Source organism: Acinonyx jubatus, chromosome A2, assembly GCF_027475565.1.
Source record: "Acinonyx jubatus isolate Ajub_Pintada_27869175 chromosome A2, VMU_Ajub_asm_v1.0, whole genome shotgun sequence".
Taxonomy (NCBI): domain Eukaryota; kingdom Metazoa; phylum Chordata; class Mammalia; order Carnivora; family Felidae; genus Acinonyx; species Acinonyx jubatus.
Window position 1 is genome coordinate 91235385 of NC_069383.1, and position 19472 is coordinate 91254856.

The 19472-nt window shown below is 43.3% G+C and overlaps 1 protein-coding gene across 17 annotated transcripts in view; it reads right to left on the minus strand.

The window, feature by feature from the left end:
- The window catches only part of NRCAM (neuronal cell adhesion molecule), a 283687-nt gene that overhangs the window by 139837 nt on the left and 124378 nt on the right, over nucleotides 1–19472 (minus strand). For 16 of the 17 annotated variants that reach the window (XM_053218642.1, XM_027071661.2, XM_053218638.1 and 13 more), the window contains one exon: nucleotides 4245–4318. The gene's annotated coding sequence lies outside the window, so the exon portion shown is untranslated. Of the gene's footprint in view, nucleotides 1–4244; nucleotides 4319–11770; nucleotides 11864–19472 lie in introns of all 17 variants that reach the window. The other variant, XM_053218630.1, reaches the window with a different exon arrangement.

A 19472-nucleotide genomic window follows, 5' to 3' on the forward strand; every position in this document is an offset into this window, starting at 1 on the left:
AGGGAAGCAGAGGGGAAGAACACAGGACATTTGCAGGGTCCCCACTACTGACAACGGGCATGATTGTCACAGCCACACAAACACGATGTGACCTTTCTCACCTCTCTCCCACCCTTGTCTGATCGCCCCCGCCCTCCACCTCCCACGAGAGAATCCAGGCGTCCTTCCTCGGGTACCTTTCTGAGCCTTCGGAGGCAGCCATCAGACTGAGCAGCCGGGGTAGTGGGAGGGGGTCTAGGGTGGGTTTCCAGAGACAACTGGTTGCATCCCCTGTGAATTACGAAGATCAGGATGCAAGGGGTAAAACGAACGTAATCAATAAAGGCATCTCCATCACAGATGCCATAACAACTGGGAGATAAACATGGGGACGTGTATTAGAATTCAGCCTCCCCACAGAAACTCTGCGGGTGAGATGTAATATGCTTTCCCCTGACCACAGGTCACAGGGAGTTACTCAGGCTCCGCATGGCAATGGCAAGTGCGGAGAATGCCGGGATGGAGAAACGGAATGTTCTATCAGCTTCCAGGAAGGTGGCACTTCGGTGCGGAGCCAACATTCCATGCCCAAGGTGGCCGCGATCACAAGGCAGGGTCCGTCCCCTTGTGCTAAGGTCTCAAGAACTGAGGGCACCGCGCTGACACCTGGCCCTGGCCCTCAGCGTATGTCAGGGTGAAGAGGGAGGAAGGCAGCAAGGGCAAGAGAAGATCCTTCTGGTTTTCTAGCTGACCAAATTCCTGGTCAGCTCTAGCCGGTGTCAAACCATGAAGAGGTGACTATCCTTTGCTTAGACTGAGATCCCTGGCTTGGTTTTCGTCAGCCCCAGGCTTCCCCGGGAGCTTTTCATTCATGTGCTTCATTCACAGTTGCCTGGTGTCCACTAACAAGAGACAAAACTTCTGCACTTTCCAGTGATGCTGGAGGACAAACCTTGATAGATCTCTTTGTTGTTGTTGTTGTTTTTCAGTTATTTATTTATTTATTTATTTATTCATTTATTTAGAGTGCACAAGCAGGGACAGGTAGAGAGAGAGGGAGAGAGAGAGAGAATCCCAAGCAGGCTCCGTGCCATCACCACAGAACCTGATGCAGGGCTCAGACTCAGGAGCCGTGAGATCATGACCTGAGCCAAAATCAAGTGTCAGACGCTTAACCGACTGAGCCGCCCAGGCACCCTTTGATAGATCTCTTTATTGTTAAACAGTATTAAAAACAGTGATCCCCTTGTGCTTTGTGACAAAATATTGATGCACATTCACAAATCAACTTAATTATAAGATAAAGTCTTTTTACTGTGATCCGTTCTACTATTATCTACTCAGAATATCAATACCCTTCTCCTAATGTATATACATAATTTTGTAGAAGTTAGTACGGTGAGGCCAAGGGGAAGAACAGCTTTTGAAACATCAACCTAATCCAATCGTTAATAACTACCATAGCCTGTCAGATTTTCCTTTTTATACAGCTCGCCAAATGGGAACGTGCCTTAAAGTGGAACAGGGCACGATTCTTCTTCAGACTTATGATAGTTACAACCAGGACCACACTAACACAAATGCCAGCACGGAAAAGCAGTTCTACACAGTGATTTTGGGGGCATTTCCCCCTCTTTGCTCTGGTTCGCTTGTTAGAACTCCATCATTGGCTGTCCTGCATTAAAATTTTTATTTATTTATTTATTTATTTATTTATTTCTGAGAGAGAGAGAGAGAGAGAGAGAGAGAGAGAGAGAGAGAGAGGCAGAGCGTGAGCAGGGGAGGGGCAAAAAGATGGAGACACAGAATCCCAAGCAGGTTCCAGGCTCTGAGCTGTCCACACACAGCCTGACGCGGGTCTCGAACTCATGAACCGTTGAGATCATGACCTGAGCTGAAGCTGGACACGGAACGACTGAGCCACCCAGGTGCCCCAAGTTGTCCTGCATCTTAGCCCAAGGTTTTCAAACCAGGCAGAGGAAATGGAGAGTATTCTTTTCCTTGGCGAGAATTTACACATCAGTGTTAATGATGGAGGTGAACACGGTTTTTCTACATGACTGGATACCAATCAGTAAGGGTAGCACTTTCCGGAAAGAAGGATGTGGGTGTGGAAGTGTGGGTTCACAAACCACAGTGGTGGTCATTCACATCTCACGGATACCACGGCACAGCAGCGAACGTGGGAAAGAATACTGAACACTCAAGTAGCTACAAAAAACTTTCTTATTCCAATGTCAGAGGCTGAATTCTTGAATAGCCGGGGGACATTCTGAATACAAGAGTGCTTCAGAATTTGGGGAAGTTTCAGGGCGCCTTTGTTTCAGGGAGACGAGGGGAAGAAATGGGGAAGACACTCCGTATTTAGTTTCGACCGGATTAAATTCTTCACAAAGATAAAATGAGATCTTTCTGTGGCTCCTGACCACGAAAAGTTCACTTCAGTCATTTAACAGAAGACTGGCCAAAAAGATCAATGAGAATGTACCCCAAAAGGTAGAATTCGACCTTGTCGCTTGTTCCTCTCGAAGACTTTAAGTGAAATAGCCCTCACACAATGAATGAAGAGAACACAGTGCATCCAGCCAGGAAAACTTCCCTAGAAACCACATGAGAGTGCCCTTGAAAGTTGGAGAACCCCCTTTAGGGAACTCTACCACGGCCCCCCTCAAGGGCACCACACACTCCTTTTCAGTGGTCCCTTCACTTGCCTGGTCTTCACGTATTTTCCCTTTTACTAGAAACCAGCATTTACAAATAAGCTCCCGGTCTTGCTGTCTTTCTATCTCCCCTAGGTACGCACAGTTTATAACCTACAGAACTTGCCGTAATTTACCAGTGACACTAGCGATTTCTTGTAGGCTACGTTCCTTAACGATGTTACTAATGATTTCTAATTCCTAACAACTGTGATTTGGCATATCCAGACTTCCATGTCCCTGTCAGCATGGAAGGGTCTTACTTTTCCATTGTTTTACCTTGTAGGTGTTATTTTACAGACACTTGTTGGAGGACGTGTGTATAGGTGTATCAAAACTTTATAAAGTAAGTCATTTTACATTAACGAAGGGAGGTTTCTATTCAAAGAGCCATTGATACAAAATTAGGTTCTTTTGGTATTGGTCATAGGTGTCCAACTCAGCACTTTTGCTAGTCTTTACTAATTTTCACTTTTCAAGAACGCTTCAAGCCGAACAAAATATACACTACTTGATTTACAAAGCAACGTTCTTAGTTTCCAGGCTTCTGATTTGGGGATTTCTGGCGGTGTTTTGAAACACCATAGTAATTAGTTATACGAAGTCAGTTTTAATACAACACAATGGAAGCAAATTCAACTGAGGCATGAGTCATTTCCTCTTCGACAGAAAACGGCATCTGAATGGATCAATTTAGGCATTTCTCAAGGACAAGAGACAACATGCTTGCAAGATTTTCCTACCTCAAAATCTTGCAGACAATCTTCTTTTCATAATTAAAGTCCGTGAGAGTCTCTTTATTTATTAAATGAAACCTATGAGGCAGAGGACTAAGTGTCTGAACAGTCACGCTCTCATAAATTCCTTATGAGACGGAGTTCTCAGAACTATGTTCCAGATCTCCAAGTAAGATACCCTTCATCAAATTCAATACTGTAATAGATGGCTTTTCAGAAGGCATCACAGGCTGGGAAGAGACAGTTCTAGAGCTGATAATTCTGACCGAAATGGGAAAGTGGTGGGCAGCGGGGGTGGCAAATTGATTTACAAAGCAGAAAGCACATATCAAAGTAATATTCAAAGTTTCCAAACAGACTTTTGTATTATATGGACTTCATTGTGAGACAACAAAAAATTCATGTGTGGATAAGTATATTCTCAGGAGAGTTTTCTGATACATGATTGAATCAAAAGGAAAACTCTTTTCTTGTAAATGATTCCTTAGCCTTTTAAATCTTTAATTCCTTCAGAAACATATTGCTTACTAGCAATGTGTTCACTCTGGTGTCTATTTGCTAAACTTTATGATGCATGATTTAGTAAAACAAAAGTCTCATTACTATGGAAGGACACGAAGGGCTGGTTTTCTCCCCCGTATATTTGATCCATCCTCTTGGATAAGCAGTATGACTCATGTTTTCGCATCTATATTCCTACCTACCACCTTTCATCATACACTTCGGATTGAAGAGTATTAATTATGGCAATAATATTACATAATCAGATCATTTTACGGTATAACTCCCTTTATACTAACTTAAACCTTTTCAGAAGACAAACCCCTACCTTTGAAGAAGGTCTTCCTGTCTGAAGAAGTTGTTCTTTTAATTCTTTAAACCAAATGTCTTCTTAGGGTAGCCCTGTGGGTCGAAGAGTGGGGGAAATGTTAACAAGACAGTCATCGTCAATCACAGCAGATTGTCAATACATTAACTCCAACTGACTCCCTGATGGGAAACACAATTACCGGGGGAGCCCTGCAAGGAAAGACAAATTATGAATAGATTTGCCAAAACACATCTCTGCTGGTTTCAATCAAAAGTGACAGCAGAGAGGTGACTAAAAATAATTCTGGTGGCCATCCCCTTAATGCAACCCAGCCGAAAGTGACATGCTTGTTCCCTCTTTCCAGTTCAGAAAATGGAAAATTTTGTTTCGTTTTGTTTTGTTTTGTTTTGTATGCACTTATACAGTGAGGCTAAAATACTTCCTTGCTGTGGGCTCCCTTATTATTGTTCCTATTCTTAAAATTTTTCATTTAGGGGGTGGTGCCTGGGTGGCTCAGTCGATTAAGTGGCCAACCCTTGATCTCGGCTCAGGTCATGATCTCATGTTTCAGGAGTTCAAACCCAGCATTGGGCTCTGCACTGACAGTGTGGAGCCTGCTTGGGATTCTCTCTCTCTCTCTCTCTCTCTCTCTCTCTCTCTCTCTCTCTCTCTCCTTCTCTTTCTGTGACTCCCCCACTTTGGCTTTCTCTCTCTCTCTCTCTCTCTCAAAATAAACAAATAAACTTCAAAAAAATTTTTTTTCACGTAGGAGTGTAGGAATTCTTTTGACTTTGTTTGGAAGGCCCCCCAAGTTCTCAATGAAGGTCATAAAGGGATGGTGGGGGCAGCCAAGGGGGAGGATCCCTATCGGGGCTGTGACAAAGACTCAGCTATGGACGGCTCCAGAGCTCGACCAGCTCCAAACTCCCCATGCTCCTCAGCCTGAATGCTCCCTTTGCAGATACTCCAGCTGAGAACTAGCCAGAAAAGGACAGCACGGACAGGGAAGACAATCGCAGCTGAGTCCATTAGGGCTCATTTTCTTAGACAACCAATTCAGTGACACCCAGGGCTTTCTAAGGGAGGATGTGTGGCTTTTTGGACTTTGGATTTTTGGAAACAGAAGTCATACTATCAGACCTCTGAACAAACCTTTCAGAGAGGAGAAACAAGTGTCAATTCAGGAACTCCCGACTGCATTGAAATATGAAGGCAACTTGTGAAGTGCAAAGAGATTCCATTAATAAGATAAAAACATGTGCAATCATCTCAGACGTTCCTGTTTATGTGTGAGCTATACAACATTTTCTGTGTAAAATTGCAAAGACCTTTACCTCAATGGCATGTAAAACCACTCTTCATAGATTTTCATTGGATCTGATGCAATGACATTTTATTAGGACAAAAAAAAAATGTTGTTGAGGGGCACCTGGGTGGCTCTGTTGGTTAAGCGTCTGACTTCGGCTCAGGTCATGATCTCACAGTTTGTGGGTTCAAGCCCTGCATCGGGCTCTGTGCTGATAGTTCAGAGCTTGGAGCCTGCTTCGGATTCTGTGTCTCCTTCTCTCTCTGCCCCTCCCCCACTTGCACTCTGCCTCTCTCTCTCTCTCTCTCTCTCTCTCTCTCTTTCTCTCAAAAATAAATAAGCATTTAAAAAAAATATTTCTTAAATGTTGCTGAGGTAAATGATTCCTCCCTGGAATTAAAACCAATTTTAGGAAAGAAAAAAACAAAACAAAACAAAACAATTTTAGAGTAATCAAGGATTTCTTCACTTCTATTTAGTTCCCACCTTTTTCTTTTTTAAGTAGGCTGTACGCCCAGCACAGAGCCCAACATGGGGCTTGAACTCACGACCCTAAGATCAAGCCCCGAGCTGAGATCAAGAGTGGGATGCTCTACTGACTTAGCCACTCAGGTGCCCCTAGCTCCCGCATTTAAAAACCTCTTTTGAGGTGTGTAAGAAGGAGTTTGCAAGAATCTGAAGTTATGTCTACAGTAACAAGTCAATCCAACAAACATATGGAACATGTAATATATTCTGTCAATGCACTGGATAAAAGAGGATAAAAGAATATATATACGAGGATATGTGAGGATGTAAGAATATAAAATAATATAAACGAGGATAAAAGTATAACACATAAGTAAGTGCACCTTTACAGGTGAAACTTTATCAGGTTAGCATGTAGATCTGTCTCCTTCCTCCCCCTTCACCTCGCTGTCTCTCCATCTTTCCACCATTTCTCTCCCCCAGGGCAGTCTGGCTCCACTTCTGGCTCTGCCCAGCACCATAGTGGACATGAGGGAAACCCCTCCCACTGAGGGATGTGGACCTTGGGTTAATGTCTGACCTCGGTTTGGGCCTTAGGGAATCAGACCTAAGAGAGTACTTTGCTTCCAGGTCATTTCAAGCCAACTTCACTCAGGGGAAAGGAGTCTGTCACCTCTTCTAGACCAGTGTAATGGAGTTCTGCCCTGGGACTCAAGACCAAAGCCTCAGCCAATATACGTCATTATTTGTCTTGTTTTGTCAATGTCTCCCCTGCAAGTATCTCCTTTGGGAACCACAAATGTACACATTCCTGGGTTGCTGGCCAAAACGTATCACCATCTTTCACCCCCAAACAATCAGGGTAAGGCGAATTTGCAACTCAGAAGGGTAGCTCGTTCCTTCCTTCTTCAAGTCTCTTCTAAAACGAATTTTTGCATATGGCAAAGTCAACAAAACCTCAAAGGGTGCTTTAGTTCTCCGAACCAAGTCTCTTAGGGGAATCGTCACCCCAACTACTTGGTTCCACTCCTTGCGTTTGAAGCATCTACACACGTTGCTGTGGAGCTACTGCTGAAAATCTCTATCACAGATGACTTCAGGCTACAGCTAACTACTGGGAAGTGGACCTATGAAAGACACATGTCAATAGAATTAATCTTGCCCAAATTTTACCTGGAAGAGAAAGAGACCTCACATTTTATGGGCTACTACTGTGTCCCAGGCCCTGTGTCCCAGGCCCTGTGTATATAGGTGACGCACCAATTCTGTAAGTGTCATCATCACCTTGACACAGAGGCACGAACTGAAGCACAGAGAGGGTGAGTAAATGACCCTACTCCCATGACTCCCAAGTAATACATCCACTTCTGAGTCAATCCAAAACTTGTACTTCTTTTACCTCCCCGCAAAGCTTTTGAGAGAGGACAGGATGAACCTGGAGACGGGGTGCTCCTGAGATTTATGGGGAGGAAAGCAGCAGAAGAAGCTGTTGGAAAGGGCGGTCAGGTTGATGGGAAACACTGAGGGAGCCAAGAATCATAGGGTTGGGGAGGCAGGAGGGAGGGTCACAGGGTTGAGACCTGCAGGAAGGTCTCATGTAAATGGCATGTAAATGGGGGGCATGTAAATGGGGGGACTCCATTTACATGGAGTCAGCCGGAAACCCCCACACCACAGACGGTGCCAGTGTCTCCCGTGGCCAGCAGTCTCCGACGGGCAGCGACATCTACTGCACTATCATTCCAATGCCCCCCTGCCAAGAATGCCCTTTATTAGCAATGTTTCACAAAAGGGGCAGGTCTGAAAATACCACTGGGTATGGTGTAGAAGAAGACATTTTTGAACACAGATTTTAAAGAGAAGTCCAAGGAATGGGGTGCTTTTGATAAATATGAATTGCTTTTAGTATAATTCAATTCAGGGCAAAGTGTCCTGAAAAGAACACACACGTCTGTGGGTGTGGTTTCCCACAGACGTTGTGTGGGGAAAACTATTTCGTCTTTGCTTATGTGTATTGATATATATGTGCATTGATAGCACGTGGCCTCATTTTTAACCTCCTTGTGACGACTGAAACCCCCGAGCCTCTGCAAAGACCACCAAAAGACTACGTATTAATTGTATTACCATGTCAGCAATTATGCCAAACATTTCTAGGGAATGAATTTTTGGTACATTCATTACTCTTGCTTTGACAACTGCATCAATGGGCTTTCATCACTCTGAAACACATCTAGGTTGACAGAATGGGGTAATACATCATTGCTAAAGGATTATTTTTCCAATAACAAAGTAACAACTCAATTTCCTTTAACCAAAATACAATCAACTTATCCTATTAAATAAAACCAGTCCTAAGTCAAAGGTCAAGATGGTCAAGATGAGATCTGATGTAATTTAAAAGTAGCCTTCAGAAAAGATAAATAATATCTAGGTAAAAAATACAGAAACCCAAAGGACACGGTACACACAGTAAATCAATTACAATAAAAGGAATTCAATGGTGCATAAGTATAACATTAAAACATTCAATAATTCAAGAAAGTGCACATTTGCCTTGGCCACTCATGGAAAAATAATGCATTTCCTGATGGCTCCAAAGGAAATAGAACTATTGATCGGCATGGATGTTTTGCAGGAATTTTGTTTTTGTTTTTGTTTGGCTTGGTTTAAAATGAGAACCTGTAACATTGCACACGCAGCTGAAAACCTGTTATTGCAAATGCTACGGGGTAAAAAGTAACAGCAAGCGAAAACAGTCAAAATCTCATTTGGTTTATTAGACTCTGGCATAACTGTGAGGACATTAAAAATGCTAATATTACTCTTTGGTTTCTGCAAGGTAGATTTCTAACAACTGGCTTTAATGGATGATACAGCAAAAGGCAGACTGCATTAAAATGCCAGGCATCTGACCCTCAAGCCAATTCTGTTTTCCACTGTGATGATTTTATTTCCTGTTTACACTCTTAAGAAATCAATATGGCAGAGCAATACTTTTTAGAACATTCAATTTGAAAACCTTACATGTAACAACGTATTTATCCACCTGCACTGTTACATGTTTATGGAGCATGCAAAAGTGTTTTGCGCTTTTACCATTATGAAATGATGATGATTCACAAACTTATTTTTAATATTTGGTCTTCACAAAACTTCAGTAGTATCAAAATCATGGACTAACTCCCCCCACCAACTCTTCTTTTTCTCTCAACTTCCTGCCTTTGACATGATCCTTGGACTGAATTTGGGGTCCATTCATACTTATTAACTGGAGAGAAAAGGATAAACAAACAACCCTATTAAAACTGGCATTTATCTTTGGTTTCCCTGGGTATGTCTGCCATCCAGCAGCCTAATTCAGTTTGGCAGGGGCGAAAAGCCCAAATCATCTTGAAACCCAGTTCTCCGCACTTCAGCAGCCTCTGAAACAAAATACATTCCAAAAAGCAGAGAGTATGATCTGGAATGAAGCGGGTTCAACCAGATGGCACCAGAGAGCAGCCTCGGTGGCTGGGGTTCCAAGGATACAGGGTCCTACCTTCCAGACCCAAGTTTAGCATCAAGTGCAGTTTACTCTTGCAAGACTAGTAAACCTGTTGGAACTTGGGGCCACCTCCGTGATCTCATAAACGTCAAGGGCAGGGATCCACTGTGATCAGGAACTTGGAGGTAAACCGGTGTGTCATGCTCTACCTTTCAGAGAAGTGAAACCACTCATCCCTTGATCAATCACATTATACAGATGGAAGACTGACTGCCTCCCCCCCCACCCCCAGAAGCTTAACATTGTTTCAAGTAACATCACCATTTGCTACCTTGTAGACCGGTGCGAACATCTGCGAGTGAGCAAATTACATTCATGTCTGGCATGCTGGATATATGCCATCTTGCTGTCGGTCAGGGCACTGGCAATCATGCTGTCACGTACACTGTTGCAGTATTTTATCCTACATGCATGGCACATTTCATGGTTTAACAGGAGCAACTACTATAAATAGAAACCTCGAATTCCAGTGTGCAGCGGCTAGCCTTCTACCAAAGAGCCATGCCCCCCTTTGCCATGCAGAGTAGCCATAGGGAAGAGGCCCCGGTCCAGGCTCTACCTTTCCAGCTCCCCTTGTCTCTAGGAGAGACAGTGAGATGTAAGGGAGCTAATATGTATCAATTCCTCGCCCACATGTTCAAGAAGCAAGTGTCTTTCCCATAAGTCATCTCTCTACTGCTGGCTGGATGTCAATGCCCAGTGTGACTTTGGATGTCACATGGCATGGCCTGTGTCAACACAGGTCCCTGAAGAGGGACAAGTAGAGACCCTTCTATCCACACAAATGGTCTTACATTACCAGCACTGGACTGGTCCCAGAAAGGGAAGGGAATTCTAACCCAGTGAAGTTTCTACAATGTGGGGGTTTGTTACAACAGTTAGCTTTGCCCTATCTAATCAAGTCAGTGTGTTGTGAATACAACAGAAACCTTAAAGTTTTGTTTAAGTTTATTTGTTTATTTTTTGAGACAGAGAGAGAGAGTATGAGCAGAGGAGAGCCAGAGAGAGAGGTAGAGAGAGAGGATTCCAATCAGGCTCTGCACTCTCGGTACAGAGTCTGACGCGGGGCTTGAACCCATGAGCCGTGAGATCATGACCTGACCTGAAATCAAGAGTGGCATAAAGGGGCGCCTGGGTGGCTCAGTCGGTTAAGCATCCGACTTCAGCTCAGGTCATGATCTCACAGTTCATGGGTTTGAGCCCTGTGTTGTGCTCTGCTTCGGATTTTGTGTCTCCCTCTCTCTCTGCCCCTCCTCTGCTCACACACTCTCTCTCTCCCTCTCTCTCTCTCTCTCTCTCAAAAATAAATAAATATTAAAAAAAAAAAAAGAAAAGAGAGTCGAATGTTTAACCAACTGAGCCACCCAGGCACCCCAGAAACCTTAGATTAAATCTATCCCTCATTGGTCCTTTTCCTGTGCGTATAATCTAAGGGGAAAAGATTTAGTTTTAAAATAAGTTCTACTAGAGACAATTAAAGTAACAGTGCTTATTTTGCTCCAGAAAGAAAAAGCTTAAAGGAGGCTAATTAAACTGTCATTGAATAAATGAAGGTCCTGAAAATTTTATGGAGCAGATAGTTGAAAAAACTTCACTAAATACAAACCAAACAAATACAGAGCATTTACTTGATGGCACATAAAATAACACACTACCCACAACACGGGGAAGGTTGAAAATAGTTTTTGAGAGCATCTGATTCAGTAGGTGTAAGCGGGGCCTGGAAATCCACTTTTCTAATAGGCAGCCTGGGGTTTCTGATGCAAGTGGTCTTGGGCCACACTCTCAGCAACGTGGTGAAGAAGGTCTCTGATGGTTAAACCATGAAATGCACCACGTTGTGAGGCTGTCAGACTTCCTTCCTAGAGGAAAGTCAAACTGGGTAAGTTTTTTTATCCACGGGGTAGAAAACATGCTGTCAACAAACATTACAGAGCTTTAGGAATCTAGACAAGTTCGCCATGATCCCAATCTTTAAGCAGCTCACGGTCTCAGGACGGTGACTGTGAATGTATACCCGTGTGTGTGTGTGTGTGTGTGTGTGTGTGTGTGTGTGCGCGCGCGCACGCACACACGCTCACGCACACGTATGTGTGTCTGCAGAGGAGGTAGTGAAACAGAGAAGGAGGAAACAAAGATACCCTCCGGGTTTGAACTGGGGGAGATGAGACCTCATCCACGGCTGTGCAGATGGACGTCTGTGGCCCCAGTTAGGACACTCACCTCCCCTGGGCATCCCTGTCCCAGAACAGTCTCCAGATAATGTTACCACCAACACGATACAGAATGAAACGGAGGAAGGGGAGGAATCCAACCCTATTCAAGAAGCAAAAGCAGTTATGTTCACCTATTTTGCACCTCGAACTTCTACGTAATGCACTGGAAGAAAAGATTCTAAGGCAAACAAATAAAACTTTGTAAAACCACATGGCTATGTGGGGAGTTATTGTTTTATGAATAGTTTCAGTCAGGAATGATGAAAAAGTCCTGGAGATGGGTGAGTGATGATCACATCATGACTCGAAGGCACCTAATACCATTGTACGCTTCAAAATGGTTAAAATAGTCAGTTTTATGTTATATATGCTTTGCCCCAGTAAAAAAAAAATCATGGGTATAGGCTTCCTTCCAACTCAGTAAGTTAATGAATATGATAGGGTATTTGCAGGAAAAAAAATGAACCTAACCCTACACTCTCCCGTACTTTCTATCTCCTTGAGAAGTTAGGAAACCATGAATGTATTCAACCAATGTTTAAGGAGAATTATTGTGGCCTAGGCAGGCACTGTTCTAGGCACTAAGACCTAGCAGTGAACGGAATAGAAACGAGTCCTGTCCTCAGACAGCATTTACTTATTCATCCCCTCATACACTCGGCAAGTATTTATTAAATGTCTGTCGCTTGCCAAGCTCTATGCTTGGGCACCAGAAATACAACGGTGAAAAAATAGCAATGAAAACATCAGCAAACCAGACCCTTCTTTGGCCTCATGAAGCTTCTAGCTGGCCACAGGAGACATATATGAATCTAAAATATCCACCTTGGAAAGTCATCAAAGCAGAGATGTGTGGACTCCTAGAGTGTGTTGTGTGGTGATGGGAACCGGCTCAGTCAAGGTCTTTGTGAAGGGACTGATGTCTGAGTTGAGATCTGACGGACGGGGTTGGGCAGGGACAGTGTGGCACCAGGGAAGAGGGGAAGGAAGTGGAGAGTGGCCACATCGAGGCTAGAAACGCAGGCGGAGGCCCAGGGGCCGCGCAGAGCCCCGTGGATCTTTCCGTTTCTGTCTTAAGGGCAATGGGGAGCCATCGATGTACTGTAACGAGGCTGGGGGTGGGAAAGGAATGATCTGATCAAAAATGATACTTCCTTGGCTGCTCTCACAATTTAAAAACGACCAACAGAAAATGAGGGCAAAGGACTATAAGTAAAGTCCTATACAGTTATGAAAATAGGTGAAACTCTTTGAAGCTCTCAGATGAAAGACAGTATTTAACATTTCAAAGAATTATCATGATCAGATAAGGAATTCTAAACAGCATGCCAAGTTTTAATTTTTTAGTGCTAATCAAAACATAGTCTCTTAAGGTTCTATTATAAAACCTACTAATGAAGTTGAATATGATTAAAACAGTCACCAGAATTTGCAAGGTTAGTAAATTAAGTTGCCCACACTTGATCAACACTGTTTAAAGTGGATACTTTGCGGGGGGGGGGGGGGGGGAGAGTTAAACAATTCGATCAAAGACATGAAGTATATTAGACTTTGCAAAATATGATTGCGTAGGCATCTTTCATTAACCTATAAGGTGACAACAGGACATTTAACCAAATGCTGTACAAATTCGATTAATATTTAAGAACTTGAACAAAGAATCAAATACATCTCATTTCTTCCCTTAAAATATGGTTATTGATGCTAATATATTCTGTTGAATGGGGAACAAAACTCAGATCTGCACAATACTGTGCGTGCTAAGGGCAGATACGTAAAGTAATAACAAGGGCACCTTTTACATATAATCAAATTAGCCACAGGCTATTTTAATTTACGCAGATTAAACATTCAAGAAGTAGGTGACAGACATTTCTGCATTTCAAATTCCGGATAAAAACAGGGAGTAGGAAATATCACGCTTTTAACTGTACAGTGAGTTCATCTGACCTCAGAACAACAAAGTACTTTCTAGACTATCTCTCAAAGTTCAGAAAAGCTGTATAGACTTGACCCATATAATCTACACAATTCACCTTTTCACCAAATTGTCATTTATACAATTCAGATCTGTCAATTCGTGGTTCTGCTTAAATTACCTTAAGAATGTAATGTAGCTAGCAAGAAGGCTCTCAAGGCAGCTTCGGGTACGTTTTATCATAAACAACCAAAACCCCCTCGGTTTTATAGGGCCTGGGAACCATGGTTTATTTGCAGAGGCCTCCAACACCATCGCTTTTTGAGATTTAGCCTTACAAAGATCTTCATTTTAAAGTTTAATCTGACTTGGTTTAAAACCTATTATTGTTCTATCAATTTACACTTTGGCCTAAACAAATTCAATATACTTGGGTACAAACGCGTTCCTAGATTTCCCATGCAGCATCTTTCTGATTTTTAAAACGGTGTTTTTTTAAATGCCCAGTGAAACTGCATTTGTTTCAAAACTGTAGTTCATATTCCTAGCAGATGCCACAAATAATATGTCAGATTGCAGAGAAAGGGATAAAAATGCAATAAGTCAGATTTAGCCAGAGTAAAAAAAGAATGAATACATTTACCATAAAAAGAAGGGGACAATCTCTTTTTGAAAAATTAGAAGCATCATTTGCATTTTTACTGTTGGTGCTAAACAAGTCTCACTAAAAAGATGAAATGATAAGACGTCTGAAAAACTTTCAAACATTTGGATAAAGACTAGACATTTCTTCTTCTTTTTTTATTTTTTTCACTATGAGCTTTCAAAGTTGGCAAGTTATTCCTTATTCAAAATTCTCTTTAGATGCTCTGGCTTTTTAGTCTCTTCTTGATAGAGACACGAACTCACAAGTAGCCCCCACTGGTGAGTGGGGCTCTTTATTTCTCCTCCACACTTCCTAAGTAGCTGCCATGGTCATTGAACGAAATCTGAGGTCTTCTCATCATACTGCTCTGGAAGGAAAAAGGAATGAGCCACAACTGAATCAGAATAAAATGGGTTCCAAACACAACTCTGATGTAGCGTCAGTGGTGTTCATCCCGTGGTTCCCACAATATTTACTGACTGGCACCCGGGACATCCTAATAAGGTTTTATCTCCATTTCTTAGTTGTCCATGGAAGCACTGATTTTCAATTTTACTTGTACTGATTTTTTGAACCAAAAGGAATGTGATGAGCGTAAACACACACACACACACACACACACACACACACACACACACACACAAAAACGGCAAAAAGCAAAGAAATTCAAACGGGATTTAAATGCTAAGCCTACCGTAGTTGATTTCTCCATAGTAGTATCTGAGCAGAGTGGCCCAGTTCTGGTCAATCCCAAAACGGCTTTGGGAGTCTCAGATCTCTCTGTTCTCTAGATCAGTCTCCCAACTTGAGAATTTGAAACGCTGGTCTTATGGAAATCTGGAATACTATTAGTTCCAGGTCACTAACTAAAGTTAAGTTCAAATATGAAGCTGCCCATTTAAAAAGAGGTCATCTTTAATGCAACATGACCTGTATTAAATGAGCCATTATTTCCAAATAAAGCAATCAAGTTATGAATTCAATAGCTTACCAGGTGACATTAGGCAAATTACTTCCTCTCTGTGTACAAAATGGGGTTAATAATCCTGACCTAGCTCTTAAGGTCTCTGGGGACAATTCATTTAGGAATTGTCTAAGTGCTGTATAAATGTTTCTGGTGTTATGAGAGCTTGGTTTTATTGTCACTGGAACGCCACCATCATAAAAAGGAATTGAGAGGTTTAGTCAGAGGTGAATTAACAAAGCAAGGTCTATGCTAATACAAGTGCCCTCTGACCTTGGATCACTGAGCTTGAAAAATCGCACAGATCAAAATGTAAATGAAGTTTGCATTTTCAGAGACAGAGTTTTTGTTAATTTCTTTCCTATTCAATTCCTTTGCTTTGAAAATCATTACTTTGGAAGCAAACCATTTTCAATTTCTACCTCCCCCCACCCTTTTTTTTTCTTTCATTATTTCTCATTGCTGTTCCCAGCACCATTTGCATTAAAGCATGACATTGGAGGTATCCAAGGCCTTTCTTTCTCAATCCACTATCTGGCACACCCAGAAAACAAGCCTGTCAGGAGGCATGAGCTGTGCTGACAACAAACTTTTTTCATTTTAAGGTTTTTTTTTAAAATTGTGTGATCTCCAGGGGCGCCTGGGTGGCTCAGTCGGTTGAGCGTCCGACTTCAGCTCAGGTCATGATCTCGTGGTCTGTGAGTTCGAACCCAGCGAAGGGCTCTGGGGTGACAGCTCAGAGCCTGGAGCCTGCTTCGGATTCTGTGTCTCATTCTCTTTCTGCCCCTCCCCCACTCACACTCTGTCTCTGTCTCAGAAATAAATAAACATTAAAAAAAAAATTTTTAAATGGTGTGATCTCCAGACGTCCACTACTTTCAGAGGAAGTAAGTTCTCTTTCCCCAGCTAAATTTCCATGGTTCATTCATTTACTTGACAAATAGTTACTGAGCACCTCGTACGTATGTGCCAGCCAGGTGCTGTTGGTGCCAGAAGGAGCAGTGAATTTAAAAAGGCAGAAATTCTGGGGCGCCTGGGTGGCTCAGTCGGTTAAGCGGCCGACTTTGGCTCAGGTCATGATCTCACGGTCTGTGAGTTCAAGCCCTGCGTCGGGCTCTGTGCTGACAGCTCAGAGCCTGGAGCCTGTTTCAGATTCTGTGTCTCCCTCTCTCTGACCCTCCCCCGTTCATGTTCTGTCTCTGTCTGTCTCAAAAATAAATAAACGTTAAAAAAAATTTTTTTTTAAAAAGGCAGAAATTCCTGCTCTCATGTAGCTTATATTTTAGGGGTGAAGACAGATAGTAAGCAAAATAAATAGGTAAACAAATGTAATATGTTGGAAGGAAAAGAGGAAGTGTGGTGAAAGCAGGGAAGTGCAGAGATGGAGAGGGCTGTAATCTTAAACATGATAGTCAGAGAAAAACCTCCTTGAGAAGGCATGACGTCAGGGAAGACTTGAAGGATGTGACTGTGAGAACCATTGGGGAAGGGCTTTGCAGGCAAGGTGAGGGTTCCAGGCAAGTGCAAAGGCCCTGAGGTAGGAGATTCTGTGTTTGAGAACAGCAAGGAGGTCAGGGTGGTGAAGGAAGACAGAAGAGCTGGAGAAGGGAGAGCAGAGAAGGAATGGGGGTAGCAGACGATCTGGACCCGGAACATGGGTGCAAGGCGTCCGACTTTCACTCTGAGTGAAAACCCTTGAGAGGTTCTGAGCTGAAAAGTAACATGATCTGACTTCCATTTGAAAGGCTGGATCCGGCTGAGAATAGGCTGAAGGGGAACAAAGTTGAGACAGGAAGGCCACACAAAAGACCACCGCAGTAGTTCAGGCAGACGTCAGGGGCTTGACCCCGGGGTAGCACCTGGGTAGACTTTCAGCGCTTTCAATTATGAATCACAACCTTCTTCTTCATCTCGCCGTACTTTATTTGAATTCCTTCACTCCCTAAGAATATTTTTCCGTAGAAGCCTTCCCTTGCACCCCCTCCCTGTGAATACTAAGACTTTCTCTCCCAGCACACCACCTTTTGAAAGGGTCAAAGAATCCACATTTGGATGAGGTCAAATCAGCAAGGACACTACTGTTATAGGATAAGCTGAGGCATGCTGAAAAATTTTTAAAGAATTTATTTGAGGAAAAATCTATGAGAATCAAGCAGCACCCAATCCAGCAGTAGAACGGAGCTCCAAGGAGCCGCAGGAAATGAGAGGCTGCAACAAGGAAGTCATAGGAGGCAGGAAAGCTGTTTGGTTAGTGCAAGGTCGTTTTCCTTTAGGAGATGGCAGGTGTCTATCAGGCGGATTTCCTCACTAGGGCGGATCAGGCGATTCCTGATTGACTGGTTCAAGATTCCATGTCTGATGGTCAAAACTGTCAGTCAGTCCTGGTTTGGTGACAAGAGACATAGCATAAGTGACTCTAGTTTGGGTCTGTTGTCTTCTTTTTAACACTACTCTCCCAAAGCACAAATGACCAGATGTGTTCCACTGAAGTTCTCAGTAAAGACACCTGCCACTCATCAAGGGCAGTGTGTCACAGAACTGATGACTTCGGGGAGAAAGCCTCCCTTGGAAGCGGCGCTGGGTACAAAAGTCTGGGAGGAGGTGAGGGCTTCCGTTTTCAGTAACCTCTACAAACCTGCTTCCATTTTGAGTCAATGAAGTCCCGCCAGGAGTGTGCACGTTTTTGAAGTAAATTATTATCCCGTTTTCATATGCTCTTATGTCCGTATAAAGCAAAGAAATGCTAACTGTCCTCTAACTCTTGTGTGTGTGTAAAATTTAATATTTCTTCAAAAAAATTTTTTAAAGTTTATTTATTTTTGAGAGAGAGACAGGTTGCGGGGGGGCAGAGAGAGAGGGAGACACAGAATCCGAAGCAGGCTCCAGGCTCTGAGCTGTCAGCACAGAGCCCGACGCGGGGCTCGAACCCACAAACCGTGAGATCATGACATGAGCCGAAGTCGGACGCTTAACCACCCAGGCGCCCCTCATACTTTCTTTTTTAATGTTTATTTATTTTGAGAGAGAGAGAGAGAGAGAGAGAGAGAGAGCGAGAGCATGCAAGTGGGTGGGGAGCAGAGAGAGACAGGGAGAGACAGAATCCCAAGCAGGCTCCATGCTGTCTGCACAAAGCCAGACGTGGGACTTCATCTCACAAACCTCGAGATCATGACCTGAACTGAAATCAAGAGTCAGACGCTTCACCAGTTGAGCCACCCAGGTGCCCCCTGTACTTTATTTTTTTATCTTTAGCTGAGACCATTCCGATCAGACACCATATATCGGGCAAGCCTAAGCCCGGAGCCCTGATGGCCAAGAAATAAGAACAGACTTGACTTCACTAAACAGCAAGGAGGTGGCTGCATTCCAGTACAGGTCCATGTCTCTAGAAACATGGTAGCAACAGCCACTATCCAAGAGGAGATTCTGGAAACGGCCCTTGTGGGAAAAGAAGGGAGATACACTAATCTTTTCAACCAGCCTAGAAAAGCTCCTGGCAACTTCAGAGCAGTGATAAAGGAGCCACGTGTAACCAGAGAGATCTTGGACTCTGGCATTCTGGGACCATGGCACCTTCTCCAGGTACGTGGGAGGACTCTCGCTTTTTTACCTGGGTCTCGTTTGCAGAATAAATAAGAATGCAATATTTTAATCTATAAATGAAGTGATATATGACTTCTATTAATGGATCACTACTTTAAATACGTTAGTTCTCTTTTCTTCATTTGGGGTGACTTAGAGAAAAAATACCTCTTGCTATGCCATTTATTTTTTTTTAATTTTTTAATGTTTATTTATTTTTGAGAGAGAGAGAGAGAGACTGAGCATGGGGGTGGGGCAGACAGAGGAGGAGACACAGAATCCAGGCTCCAGGCTGAGCTGTCAGCACAGAGCCTGACGCGGGGCTCGAACTCACGGAGCACGAGATCATGACCTGAGCTGAAGTGAGATGCTTAGCTGAGCCACCCAGGCAGCCGTACCCCTTGCCATTTAGAAAAAAAAAAAAAAAAAGTCCTGAGCTTGAGGTCCAGCAGGGGGCTCCAGTTTCTCCAAACACTTGCACTGCCCACTCTCTCACTCCTTCAGGGCGTTACTCACATGTCATTTTCTCCGTGGCTGGAGCCACCTTCTGTGGCCGCCCTCTCCCAATGGCAACATGCACCCAACTCCCAGCTCCTTTC